This window comes from Passer domesticus, chromosome 7 (assembly GCF_036417665.1).
Source record: "Passer domesticus isolate bPasDom1 chromosome 7, bPasDom1.hap1, whole genome shotgun sequence".
In the NCBI taxonomy this organism is placed as follows: Eukaryota; Metazoa; Chordata; class Aves; order Passeriformes; family Passeridae; genus Passer; species Passer domesticus.
Window position 1 is genome coordinate 23,315,233 of NC_087480.1, and position 13,993 is coordinate 23,329,225.

Below are 13,993 nucleotides of genomic sequence, written 5' to 3' on the forward strand. Positions count from 1 at the left end.
CGGGCCACTGGGCTCTGAACAAGAATGATGGCCTTTCCCCAGAGAAACAAAACTCACCAGGCCAGGTTCCTGATGTCAGTTTGCAGGAGGCACTTGGCACTGTCAAACCAGCCACAGGTGCCTGTGGTGGCACCTTATATCTGGGAGGTATCCTGATCCGTGTGGAATTTCAGCAGGCAGCCGGCCACTCCGGGCCACCAGGCCCTGGACAAGAACCACGGCTTTTCCCTAGGGAAACAAAAGTCACCCGGCCAGGTTCCTGATGTCAGTTTGCAGGAGGCACTTGGCACTGTCAAACCAGCCACAGTTGCCTGTGGGGGCACTTTCCATCTGGGAGGCATCCCGATCCATGCGGAATTTCAGCAGGCAGCCGGGCACTCCAGGCCGCAAGGCCCTGGACATGAATCATGGTCTTTCCCCAGAGAAAGGAAAGTCACAAGGCCAGGTTCCTGATGTCATTTTGCAGGAGGCACATGGCACTGTCAAACCAGCCACAGGTGCCTGTGGGGGCACCTTGCATCTCGGCGGCATCCTGATCCATGCCGAATTCCAGCAGGCAGCCGGCCACTCCGGGCCATTAGACCTTGGACACGTACAATGGCCTTTCCCCAGAGAAATAAAAGTCACCAGGCCAGGTTCCTGATGTCAGTTTGCAGGAGGCACTTGGCGCTGTCAAACCAGCCACAGTTGCCTGTGGGGGCTCCTTTCATCTGGGAGTTATCCGCATCCGTGCGGAATTTCAACAGGCAGCCGGCCACTCCAGGCCACCTGGCCTTGGAGTGGAGCGATGGCTTTTCCCCAGAGAAACAAAAGTCACCCGGCCAGGTTCCTGATGTCAGTTTGCAGGAGGCACTTGGCACTGTCAAACCAGCCACACGCACTTGTATGGGCACCTTGCATCTGGGAGGTATCCTCATCTGTGCGGAAGTTCAGCAGGCTGCCGGCCACACCAGGCCACCGGGCAATGGACATGAACAATGCCCTTTCCCGTGAGAAACAAAAGTCACCAGGCCAGGTTCCTGATGTCAGTTTGCAGGAGGCGCTTGGCACTGTCAAACCAGCCACAGTTGCCTGTGGTGGTACTTTCCATCTGGGAGGTATCTTCAACAGTGCGGAATTTCAGCAGGCAGCCAGCCACTCTGGGCCACCCGTCCATGGATAGGAACGAAAGGCTTTCCCCAGAGAAACAAAACTCACCCGGCCAGGTTCCTGATGTCAGTTTGCAGGAGGCACTTGGCACTGTCAAACCAGCCACAGGTGCCTGTGGGGGCACTTTTCATCTGGGAGGCATCCTGATCCATGCGGAATTTCAGCAGGCAGCCGGCCACTCCGGGCCACTGGGCTCTGAACAAGAATGATGGCCTTTCCCCAGAGAAACAAAACTCACAAGGCCAGGTTCCTGATGTCAGTTTGCAGGAGGCACTTGGCACTGTCAAACCAGCCACAGTTGCCTGTGGTGGCACCTTACATCTGGGAGGTATCCTGATCCGTGTGGAATTTCAGCAGGCAGCAGGCAAGTACGGGCCACCGGGCCCTGGACATGAACCATGGCCTTTCCCCTGAGAAAGAAAATCACCAGGCCAGGTTTCTGATGTCAGTTTGCAGGAGGCACTTGGCACTGTCAAACCAGCCACAGGTGCCTGTGGGGCACCTTGCATCTCGGAGGTATCCTGATCCGTGCGGAATTTCAGCAGTCAGCCGGCCACTTTGGGCCACAGTTTGTAGGATATGAACCATGGCCTTTCCCCAGAGAAACAAAAGTCACCAGGTCAGGTTCCTGATGTCAGTGTGCAGGAGGCACTTGGCACTGTCAAACCAGCCACAGGTGCCTGTGGGGGCACCTTGCATCTCGGCGGCATCCTGATCCATGCCGAATTCCAGCAGGCAGCCGGCCACTCCGGGCCATTAGACCTTGGACACGTACAATGGCCTTTCCCCAGAGAAATAAAAGTCACCAGGCCAGGTTCCTGATGTCAGTTTGCAGGAGGCACTTGGCACTGTCAAACCAGCCACAGTTGCCTGTGGGGGCTCCTTTCATCTGGGAGTTATCCGCATCCGTGCGGAATTTCAACAGGCAGCCGGCCACTCCAGGCCACCTGGCCTTGGAGTGGAGCGATGGCTTTTCCCCAGAGAAACAAAAGTCACCCGGCCAGGTTCCTGATGTCAGTTTGCAGGAGGCACTTGGCACTGTCAAACCAGCCACACGCACCTGTATGGGCACCTTGCATCTGGGAGGTATCCTCATCTGTGCGGAAGTTCAGCAGGCTGCCGGCCACACCAGGCCACCGGGCAATGGACATGAACGATGCCCTTTCCCGTGAGAAACAAAAGTCACCAGGCCAGGTTCCTGATGTCAGTTTGCAGGAGGCGCTTGGCACTGTCAAACCAGCCACAGTTGCCTGTGGTGGTACTTTCCATCTGGGAGGTATCTTCAACAGTGCGGAATTTCAGCAGGCAGCCAGCCACTCTGGGCCACCCGTCCATGGATAGGAACGAAAGGCTTTCCCCAGAGAAACAAAACTCACCCGGCCAGGTTCCTGATGTCAGTTTGCAGGAGGCACTTGGCACTGTCAAACCAGCCACAGGTGCCTGTGGGGGCACTTTTCATCTGGGAGGCATCCTGATCCATGCGGAATTTCAGCAGGCAGCCGGCCACTGCGGGCCACTGGGCTCTGAACAAGAATGATGGCCTTTCCCCAGAGAAACAAAACTCACCAGGCCAGGTTCCTGATGTCAGTTTGCAGGAGGCACTTGGCACTGTCAAACCAGCCACAGTTGCCTGTGGTGGCACCTTACATCTGGGAGGTATCCTGATCCGTGTGGAATTTCAGCAGGCAGCAGGCAAGTACGGGCCACCGGGCCCTGGACATGAACCATGGCCTTTCCCCTGAGAAAGAAAATCACCAGGCCAGGTTTCTGATGTCAGTTTGCAGGAAGCACTTGGCACTGTCAAACCAGCCACAGTTGCCTCTGGGGGCACCTTTCATCTCGGCGGCATCCTGGTCCGTGCAGAATTTCAGCAGGGGGCCGGCCACTCAGGACACCAGGCTCAGGATATGAACCATGGCCTTTCCCCAGAGAAACAAAAGTCACCAGGCCAGGTTCCTGATGTCAGTTTGCAGGAGGCACTTGGCACTGTCAAACCAGCCACAGGTGCCTGTGGGGCACCTTGCATCTCGGAGGTATCCTGATCCGTGCGGAATTTCAGCAGTCAGCCGGCCACTTTGGGCCACAGTTTGTAGGATATGAACCATGGCCTTTCCCCAGAGAAACAAAAGTCACCAGGTCAGGTTCCTGATGTCAGTGTGCAGGAGGCACTTGGCACTGTCAAACCAGCCACAGTTGCCTCTGGGGGCACCTTGCATCTCGGCGGCATCCTGATCCATGCCGAATTCCAGCAGGCAGCCGGCCACTCCGGGCCATTAGACCTTGGACACGTACAATGGCCTTTCCCCAGAGAAATAAAAGTCACCAGGCCAGGTTCCTGATGTCAGTTTGCAGGAGGCACTTGGCACTGTCAAACCAGCCACAGTTGCCTGTGGGGGCTCCTTTCATCTGGGAGTTATCCGCATCCGTGCGGAATTTCAACAGGCAGCCGGCCACTCCAGGCCACCTGGCCTTGGAGTGGAGCGATGGCTTTTCCCCAGAGAAACAAAAGTCACCCGGCCAGGTTCCTGATGTCAGTTTGCAGGAGGCACTTGGCACTGTCAAACCAGCCACACGCACCTGTATGGGCACCTTGCATCTGGGAGGTATCCTCATCTGTGCGGAAGTTCAGCAGGCTGCCGGCCACACCAGGCCACCGGGCAATGGACACGAACGATGCCCTTTCCCGTGAGAAACAAAAGTCACCAGGCCAGGTTCCTGATGTCAGTTTGCAGGAGGCGCTTGGCACTGTCAAACCAGCCACAGTTGCCTGTGGTGGTACTTTCCATCTGGGAGGTATCTTCAACAGTGCGGAATTTCAGCAGGCAGCCAGCCACTCTGGGCCACCCGTCCATGGATAGGAACGAAAGGCTTTCCCCAGAGAAACAAAACTCACCCGGCCAGGTTCCTGATGTCAGTTTGCAGGAGGCACTTGGCACTGTCAAACCAGCCACAGTTGCCTGTGGGGGCACTTTTCATCTGGGAGGCATCCTGATCCATGCGTAATTTCAGCAGGCAGCCGGCCACTCCGGGCCACTGGGCTCTGAACAAGAATGATGGCCTTTCCCCAGAGAAACAAAACTCACAAGGCCAGGTTCCTGATGTCAGTTTGCAGGAGGCACTTGGCACTGTCAAACCAGCCACAGTTGCCTGTGGTGGCACCTTACATCTGGGAGGTATCCTGATCCGTGTGGAATTTCAGCAGGCAGCAGGCAAGTACGGGCCACCGGGCCCTGGACATGAACCATGGCCTTTCCCCTGAGAAAGAAAATCACCAGGCCAGGTTTCTGATGTCAGTTTGCAGGAAGCACTTGGCACTGTCAAACCAGCCACAGTTGCCTGTGGGGGCACCTTTCATCTCGGCGGCATCCTGGTCCGTGCAGAATTTCAGCAGGGGGCCGGCCACTCAGGACACCAGGCTCAGGATATGAACCATGGCCTTTCCCCAGAGAAACAAAAGTCACCAGGCCAGGTTCCTGATGTCAGTTTGCAGGAGGCACTTGGCACTGTCAAACCAGCCACAGGTGCCTGTGGGGCACCTTGCATCTCGGAGGTATCCTGATCCGTGCGGAATTTCAGCAGTCAGCCGGCCACTTTGGGCCACAGTTTGTAGGATATGAACCATGGCCTTTCCCCAGAGAAACAAAAGTCACCAGGTCAGGTTCCTGATGTCAGTGTGCAGGAGGCACTTGGCACTGTCAAACCAGCCACAGTTGCCTGTGGGGGCACCTTGCATCTCGGCGGCATCCTGATCCATGCCGAATTCCAGCAGGCAGCCGGCCACTCCGGGCCATTAGACCTTGGACACGTACAATGGCCTTTCCCCAGAGAAATAAAAGTCACCAGGCCAGGTTCCTGATGTCAGTTTGCAGGAGGCACTTGGCACTGTCAAACCAGCCACAGTTGCCTGTGGGGGCTCCTTTCATCTGGGAGTTATCCGCATCCGTGCGGAATTTCAACAGGCAGCCGGCCACTCCAGGCCACCTGGCCTTGGAGTGGAGCGATGGCTTTTCCCCAGAGAAACAAAAGTCACCCGGCCAGGTTCCTGATGTCAGTTTGCAGGAGGCACTTGGCACTGTCAAACCAGCCACACGCACCTGTATGGGCACCTTGCATCTGGGAGGTATCCTCATCTGTGCGGAAGTTCAGCAGGCTGCCGTCCACACCAGGCCACCGGGCAATGGACATGAACGATGCCCTTTCCCGTGAGAAACAAAAGTCACCAGGCCAGGTTCCTGATGTCAGTTTGCAGGAGGCGCTTGGCACTGTCAAACCAGCCACAGTTGCCTGTGGTGGTACTTTCCATCTGGGAGGTATCTTCAACAGTGCGGAATTTCAGCAGGCAGCCAGCCACTCTGGGCCACCCGTCCATGGATAGGAACGAAAGGCTTTCCCCTGAGAAACAAAAGACACCAGGCCAGGTTCCTGATGTCAGTTTGCAGGAGGCACTTGGCACTGTCAAACCAGCCACAGTTGCCTGTGGGGGCTCCTTTCATCTGGGAGTTATCCGCATCCGTGCGGAATTTCAACAGGCAGCCGGCCACTCCAGGCCACCTGGCCCTGGAGTGGAGCGATGGCTTTTCCCCAGAGAAACAAAAGTCACCCGGCCAGGTTCCTGATGTCAGTTTGCAGGAGGCACTTGGCACTGTCAAACCAGCCACACGCACCTGTATGGGCACCTTGCATCTGGGCGGTATCCTCATCTGTGCGGAAGTTCAGCAGGCTGCCGGCCACACCAGGCCACCGGACACTGGACACGAACGATGCCCTTTCCCGTGAGAAACAAAAGTCACCAGGCCAGGTTCCTGATGTCAGTTTGCAGGAGGCGCTTGGCACTGTCAAACCAGCCACAGTTGCCTGTGGTGGTACTTTCCATCTGGGAGGTATCTTCAACAGTGCGGAATTTCAGCAGGCAGCCAGCCACTCTGGGCCACCCGTCCATGGATAGGAACGAAAGGCTTTCCCCTGAGAAACAAAAGACACCAGGCCAGGTTCCTGATGTCAGTTTGCAGGAGGCACTTGGCACTGTCAAACCAGCCACAGGTGCCTGTGGGGGCACTTTTCATCTGGGAGGCATCCCGATCCATGCGGAATTTCAGCAGGCAGCCGGCCACTCCGGGCCACCAGGCCCTGGACAAGAACCACGGCTTTTCCCTAGGGAAACAAAAGTCACCCGGCCAGGTTCCTGATGTCAGTTTGCAGGAGGCACTTGGCACTGTCAAACCAGCCACAGTTGCCTGTGGGGGCACTTTTCATCTGGGAGTTATCCGCATCCGTGCGGAATTTCAACAGGCAGCCGGCCACTCCAGGCCACCTGGCCTTGGAGTGGAGCGATGGCTTTTCCCCAGAGAAACAAAAGTCACCCGGCCAGGTTCCTGATGTCAGTTTGCAGGAGGCACTTGGCACTGTCAAACCAGCCACACGCACCTGTATGGGCACCTTGCATCTGGGAGGTATCCTCATCTGTGCGGAAGTTCAGCAGGCTGCCGGCCACACCAGGCCACCGGGCAATGGACATGAACGATGCCCTTTCCCGTGAGAAACAAAAGTCACCAGGCCAGGTTCCTGATGTCAGTTTGCAGGAGGCGCTTGGCACTGTCAAACCAGCCACAGTTGCCTGTGGTGGTACTTTCCATCTGGGAGGTATCTTCAACAGTGCGGAATTTCAGCAGGCAGCCAGCCACTCTGGGCCACCCGTCCATGGATAGGAACGAAAGGCTTTCCCCAGAGAAACAAAACTCACCCGGCCAGGTTCCTGATGTCAGTTTGCAGGAGGCACTTGGCACTGTCAAACCAGCCACAGGTGCCTGTGGGGGCACTTTTCATCTGGGAGGCATCCTGATCCATGCGGAATTTCAGCAGGCAGCCGGCCACTCCGGGCCACTGGGCTCTGAACAAGAATGATGGCCTTTCCCCAGAGAAACAAAACTCACCAGGCCAGGTTCCTGATGTCAGTTTGCAGGAGGCACTTGGCACTGTCAAACCAGCCACAGTTGCCTGTGGTGGCACCTTACATCTGGGAGGTATCCTGATCCGTGTGGAATTTCAGCAGGCAGCCGGGCAAGTACGGGCCACCGGGCCCTGGACATGAACCATGGCCTTTCCCCTGAGAAAGAAAATCACCAGGCCAGGTTTCTGATGTCAGTTTGCAGGAAGCACTTGGCACTGTCAAACCAGCCACAGTTGCCTCTGGGGGCACCTTTCATCTCGGCGGCATCCTGGTCCGTGCAGAATTTCAGCAGGGGGCCGGCCACTCAGGACACCAGGCTCAGGATATGAACCATGGCCTTTCCCCAGAGAAACAAAAGTCACCAGGCCAGGTTCCTGATGTCAGTTTGCAGGAGGCACTTGGCACTGTCAAACCAGCCACAGGTGCCTGTGGGGCACCTTGCATCTCGGAGGTATCCTGATCCGTGCGGAATTTCAGCAGTCAGCCGGCCACTTTGGGCCACAGTTTGTTGGATATGAACCATGGCATTTCCCCAGAGAAACAAAAGTCACCAGGTCAGGTTCCTGATGTCAGTGTGCAGGAGGCACTTGGCACTGTCAAACCAGCCACAGTTGCCTCTGGGGGCACCTTGCATCTCGGCGGCATCCTGATCCATGCCGAATTCCAGCAGGCAGCCGGCCACTCCGGGCCATTAGACCTTGGACACGTACAATGGCCTTTCCCCAGAGAAATAAAAGTCACCAGGCCAGGTTCCTGATGTCAGTTTGCAGGAGGCACTTGGCACTGTCAAACCAGCCACAGTTGCCTGTGGGGGCTCCTTTCATCTGGGAGTTATCCGCATCCGTGCGGAATTTCAACAGGCAGCCGGCCACTCCAGGCCACCTGGCCTTGGAGTGGAGCGATGGCTTTTCCCCAGAGAAACAAAAGTCACCCGGCCAGGTTCCTGATGTCAGTTTGCAGGAGGCACTTGGCACTGTCAAACCAGCCACACGCACCTGTATGGGCACCTTGCATCTGGGAGGTATCCTCATCTGTGCGGAAGTTCAGCAGGCTGCCGGCCACACCAGGCCACCGGGCAATGGACACGAACGATGCCCTTTCCCGTGAGAAACAAAAGTCACCAGGCCAGGTTCCTGATGTCAGTTTGCAGGAGGCGCTTGGCACTGTCAAACCAGCCACAGTTGCCTGTGGTGGTACTTTCCATCTGGGAGGTATCTTCAACAGTGCGGAATTTCAGCAGGCAGCCAGCCACTCTGGGCCACCCGTCCATGGATAGGAACGAAAGGCTTTCCCCTGAGAAACAAAAGACACCAGGCCAGGTTCCTGATGTCAGTTTGCAGGAGGCACTTGGCACTGTCAAACCAGCCACAGTTGCCTGTGGGGGCTCCTTTCATCTGGGAGTTATCCGCATCCGTGCGGAATTTCAACAGGCAGCCGGCCACTCCAGGCCACCTGGCCCTGGAGTGGAGCGATGGCTTTTCCCCAGAGAAACAAAAGTCACCCGGCCAGGTTCCTGATGTCAGTTTGCAGGAGGCACTTGGCACTGTCAAACCAGCCACACGCACCTGTATGGGCACCTTGCATCTGGGCGGTATCCTCATCTGTGCGGAAGTTCAGCAGGCTGCCGGCCACACCAGGCCACCGGACACTGGACACGAACGATGCCCTTTCCCGTGAGAAACAAAAGTCACCAGGCCAGGTTCCTGATGTCAGTTTGCAGGAGGCGCTTGGCACTGTCAAACCAGCCACAGTTGCCTGTGGTGGTACTTTCCATCTGGGAGGTATCTTCAACAGTGCGGAATTTCAGCAGGCAGCCAGCCACTCTGGGCCACCCGTCCATGGATAGGAACGAAAGGCTTTCCCCTGAGAAACAAAAGACACCAGGCCAGGTTCCTGATGTCAGTTTGCAGGAGGCACTTGGCACTGTCAAACCAGCCACAGGTGCCTGTGGGGGCACTTTTCATCTGGGAGGCATCCCGATCCATGCGGAATTTCAGCAGGCAGCCGGCCACTCCGGGCCACTGGGCTCTGAACAAGAATGATGGCCTTTCCCCAGAGAAACAAAACTCACCAGGCCAGGTTCCTGATGTCAGTTTGCAGGAGGCACTTGGCACTGTCAAACCAGCCACAGTTGCCTGTGGTGGCACCTTACATCTGGGAGGTATCCTGATCCGTGTGGAATTTCAGCAGGCAGCAGGCAAGTACGGGCCACCGGGCCCTGGACATGAACCATGGCCTTTCCCCTGAGAAAGAAAATCACCAGGCCAGGTTTCTGATGTCAGTTTGCAGGAAGCACTTGGCACTGTCAAACCAGCCACAGTTGCCTCTGGGGGCACCTTTCATCTCGGCGGCATCCTGGTCCGTGCAGAATTTCAGCAGGGGGCCGGCCACTCAGGACACCAGGCTCAGGATATGAACCATGGCCTTTCCCCAGAGAAACAAAAGTCACCAGGCCAGGTTCCTGATGTCAGTTTGCAGGAGGCACTTGGCACTGTCAAACCAGCCACAGGTGCCTGTGGGGCACCTTGCATCTCGGAGGTATCCTGATCCGTGCGGAATTTCAGCAGTCAGCCGGCCACTTTGGGCCACAGTTTGTTGGATATGAACCATGGCATTTCCCCAGAGAAACAAAAGTCACCAGGTCAGGTTCCTGATGTCAGTGTGCAGGAGGCACTTGGCACTGTCAAACCAGCCACAGTTGCCTCTGGGGGCACCTTGCATCTCGGCGGCATCCTGATCCATGCCGAATTCCAGCAGGCAGCCGGCCACTCCGGGCCATTAGACCTTGGACACGTACAATGGCCTTTCCCCAGAGAAATAAAAGTCACCAGGCCAGGTTCCTGATGTCAGTTTGCAGGAGGCACTTGGCACTGTCAAACCAGCCACAGTTGCCTGTGGGGGCTCCTTTCATCTGGGAGTTATCCGCATCCGTGCGGAATTTCAACAGGCAGCCGGCCACTCCAGGCCACCTGGCCTTGGAGTGGAGCGATGGCTTTTCCCCAGAGAAACAAAAGTCACCCGGCCAGGTTCCTGATGTCAGTTTGCAGGAGGCACTTGGCACTGTCAAACCAGCCACACGCACCTGTATGGGCACCTTGCATCTGGGAGGTATCCTCATCTGTGCGGAAGTTCAGCAGGCTGCCGGCCACACCAGGCCACCGGGCAATGGACACGAACGATGCCCTTTCCCGTGAGAAACAAAAGTCACCAGGCCAGGTTCCTGATGTCAGTTTGCAGGAGGCGCTTGGCACTGTCAAACCAGCCACAGTTGCCTGTGGTGGTACTTTCCATCTGGGAGGTATCTTCAACAGTGCGGAATTTCAGCAGGCAGCCAGCCACTCTGGGCCACCCGTCCATGGATAGGAACGAAAGGCTTTCCCCAGAGAAACAAAACTCACCCGGCCAGGTTCCTGATGTCAGTTTGCAGGAGGCACTTGGCACTGTCAAACCAGCCACAGTTGCCTGTGGGGGCTCCTTTCATCTGGGAGTTATCCGCATCCGTGCGGAATTTCAACAGGCAGCCGGCCACTCCAGGCCACCTGGCCTTGGAGTGGAGCGATGGCTTTTCCCCAGAGAAACAAAAGTCACCCGGCCAGGTTCCTGATGTCAGTTTGCAGGAGGCACTTGGCACTGTCAAACCAGCCACACGCACCTGTATGGGCACCTTGCATCTGGGAGGTATCCTCATCTGTGCGGAAGTTCAGCAGGCTGCCGGCCACACCAGGCCACCGGGCAATGGACATGAACGATGCCCTTTCCCGTGAGAAACAAAAGTCACCAGGCCAGGTTCCTGATGTCAGTTTGCAGGAGGCGCTTGGCACTGTCAAACCAGCCACAGTTGCCTGTGGTGGTACTTTCCATCTGGGAGGTATCTTCAACAGTGCGGAATTTCAGCAGGCAGCCAGCCACTCTGGGCCACCCGTCCATGGATAGGAACGAAAGGCTTTCCCCAGAGAAACAAAACTCACCCGCCAGGTTCCTGATGTCAGTTTGCAGGAGGCACTTGGCACTGTCAAACCAGCCACAGGTGCCTGTGGGGGCACTTTTCATCTGGGAGGCATCCTGATCCATGCGGAATTTCAGCAGGCAGCCGGCCACTCCGGGCCACTGGGCTCTGAACAAGAATGATGGCCTTTCCCCAGAGAAACAAAACTCACCAGGCCAGGTTCCTGATGTCAGTTTGCAGGAGGCACTTGGCACTGTCAAACCAGCCACAGTTGCCTGTGGTGGCACCTTACATCTGGGAGGTATCCTGATCCGTGTGGAATTTCAGCAGGCAGCAGGCAAGTACGGGCCACCGGGCCCTGGACATGAACCATGGCCTTTCCCCTGAGAAAGAAAATCACCAGGCCAGGTTTCTGATGTCAGTTTGCAGGAAGCACTTGGCACTGTCAAACCAGCCACAGTTGCCTGTGGGGGCACCTTTCATCTCGGCGGCATCCTGGTCCGTGCAGAATTTCAGCAGGGGGCCGGCCACTCAGGACACCAGGCTCAGGATATGAACCATGGCCTTTCCCCAGAGAAACAAAAGTCACCAGGCCAGGTTCCTGATGTCAGTTTGCAGGAGGCACTTGGCACTGTCAAACCAGCCACAGGTGCCTGTGGGGCACCTTGCATCTCGGAGGTATCCTGATCCGTGCGGAATTTCAGCAGTCAGCCGGCCACTTTGGGCCACAGTTTGTAGGATATGAACCATGGCCTTTCCCCAGAGAAACAAAAGTCACCAGGTCAGGTTCCTGATGTCAGTGTGCAGGAGGCACTTGGCACTGTCAAACCAGCCACAGTTGCCTCTGGGGGCACCTTGCATCTCGGCGGCATCCTGATCCATGCCGAATTCCAGCAGGCAGCCGGCCACTCCGGGCCATTAGACCTTGGACACGTACAATGGCCTTTCCCCAGAGAAATAAAAGTCACCAGGCCAGGTTCCTGATGTCAGTTTGCAGGAGGCACTTGGCACTGTCAAACCAGCCACAGTTGCCTGTGGGGGCTCCTTTCATCTGGGAGTTATCCGCATCCGTGCGGAATTTCAACAGGCAGCCGGCCACTCCAGGCCACCTGGCCTTGGAGTGGAGCGATGGCTTTTCCCCAGAGAAACAAAAGTCACCCGGCCAGGTTCCTGATGTCAGTTTGCAGGAGGCACTTGGCACTGTCAAACCAGCCACACGCACCTGTATGGGCACCTTGCATCTGGGAGGTATCCTCATCTGTGCGGAAGTTCAGCAGGCTGCCGGCCACACCAGGCCACCGGGCAATGGACACGAACGATGCCCTTTCCCGTGAGAAACAAAAGTCACCAGGCCAGGTTCCTGATGTCAGTTTGCAGGAGGCGCTTGGCACTGTCAAACCAGCCACAGTTGCCTGTGGTGGTACTTTCCATCTGGGAGGTATCTTCAACAGTGCGGAATTTCAGCAGGCAGCCAGCCACTCTGGGCCACCCGTCCATGGATAGGAACGAAAGGCTTTCCCCAGAGAAACAAAACTCACCCGGCCAGGTTCCTGATGTCAGTTTGCAGGAGGCACTTGGCACTGTCAAACCAGCCACAGTTGCCTGTGGGGGCTCCTTTCATCTGGGAGTTATCCGCATCCGTGCGGAATTTCAACAGGCAGCCGGCCACTCCAGGCCACCTGGCCTTGGAGTGGAGCGATGGCTTTTCCCCAGAGAAACAAAAGTCACCCGGCCAGGTTCCTGATGTCAGTTTGCAGGAGGCACTTGGCACTGTCAAACCAGCCACACGCACCTGTATGGGCACCTTGTATCTGGGAGGTATCCTCATCTGTGCGGAAGTTCAGCAGGCTGCCGTCCACACCAGGCCACCGGGCAATGGACATGAACAATGCCCTTTCCCGTGAGAAACAAAAGTCACCAGGCCAGGTTCCTGATGTCAGTTTGCAGGAGGCGCTTGGCACTGTCAAACCAGCCACAGTTGCCTGTGGTGGTACTTTCCATCTGGGAGGTATCTTCAACAGTGCGGAATTTCAGCAGGCAGCCAGCCACTCTGGGCCACCCGTCCATGGATAGGAACGAAAGGCTTTCCCCAGAGAAAAAAAACTCACCCGGCCAGGTTCCTGATGTCAGTTTGCAGGAGGCACTTGGCACTGTCAAACCAGCCACAGTTGCCTGTGGGGGCACTTTTCATCTGGGAGGCATCCTGATCCATGCGTAATTTCAGCAGGCAGCCGGCCACTCCGGGCCACTGGGCTCTGAACAAGAATGATGGCCTTTCCCCAGAGAAACAAAACTCACAAGGCCAGGTTCCTGATGTCAGTTTGCAGGAGGCACTTGGCACTGTCAAACCAGCCACAGTTGCCTGTGGTGGCACCTTACATCTGGGAGGTATCCTGATCCGTGTGGAATTTCAGCAGGCAGCAGGCAAGTACGGGCCACCGGGCCCTGGACATGAACCATGGCCTTTCCCCTGAGAAAGAAAATCACCAGGCCAGGTTTCTGATGTCAGTTTGCAGGAAGCACTTGGCACTGTCAAACCAGCCACAGTTGCCTCTGGGGGCACCTTTCATCTCGGCGGCATCCTGGTCCGTGCAGAATTTCAGCAGGGGGCCGGCCACTCAGGACACCAGGCTCAGGATATGAACCATGGCCTTTCCCCAGAGAAACAAAAGTCACCAGGCCAGGTTCCTGATGTCAGTTTGCAGGAGGCACTTGGCACTGTCAAACCAGCCACAGGTGCCTGTGGGGCACCTTGCATCTCGGAGGTATCCTGATCCGTGCGGAATTTCAGCAGTCAGCCGGCCACTCCGGGCCACAGTTTGTAGGATATGAACCATGGCCTTTCCCCAGAGAAACAAAAGTCACCAGGTCAGGTTCCTGATGTCAGTGTGCAGGAGGCACTTGGCACTGTCAAACCAGCCACAGTTGCCTGTGGGGGCACCTTGCATCTC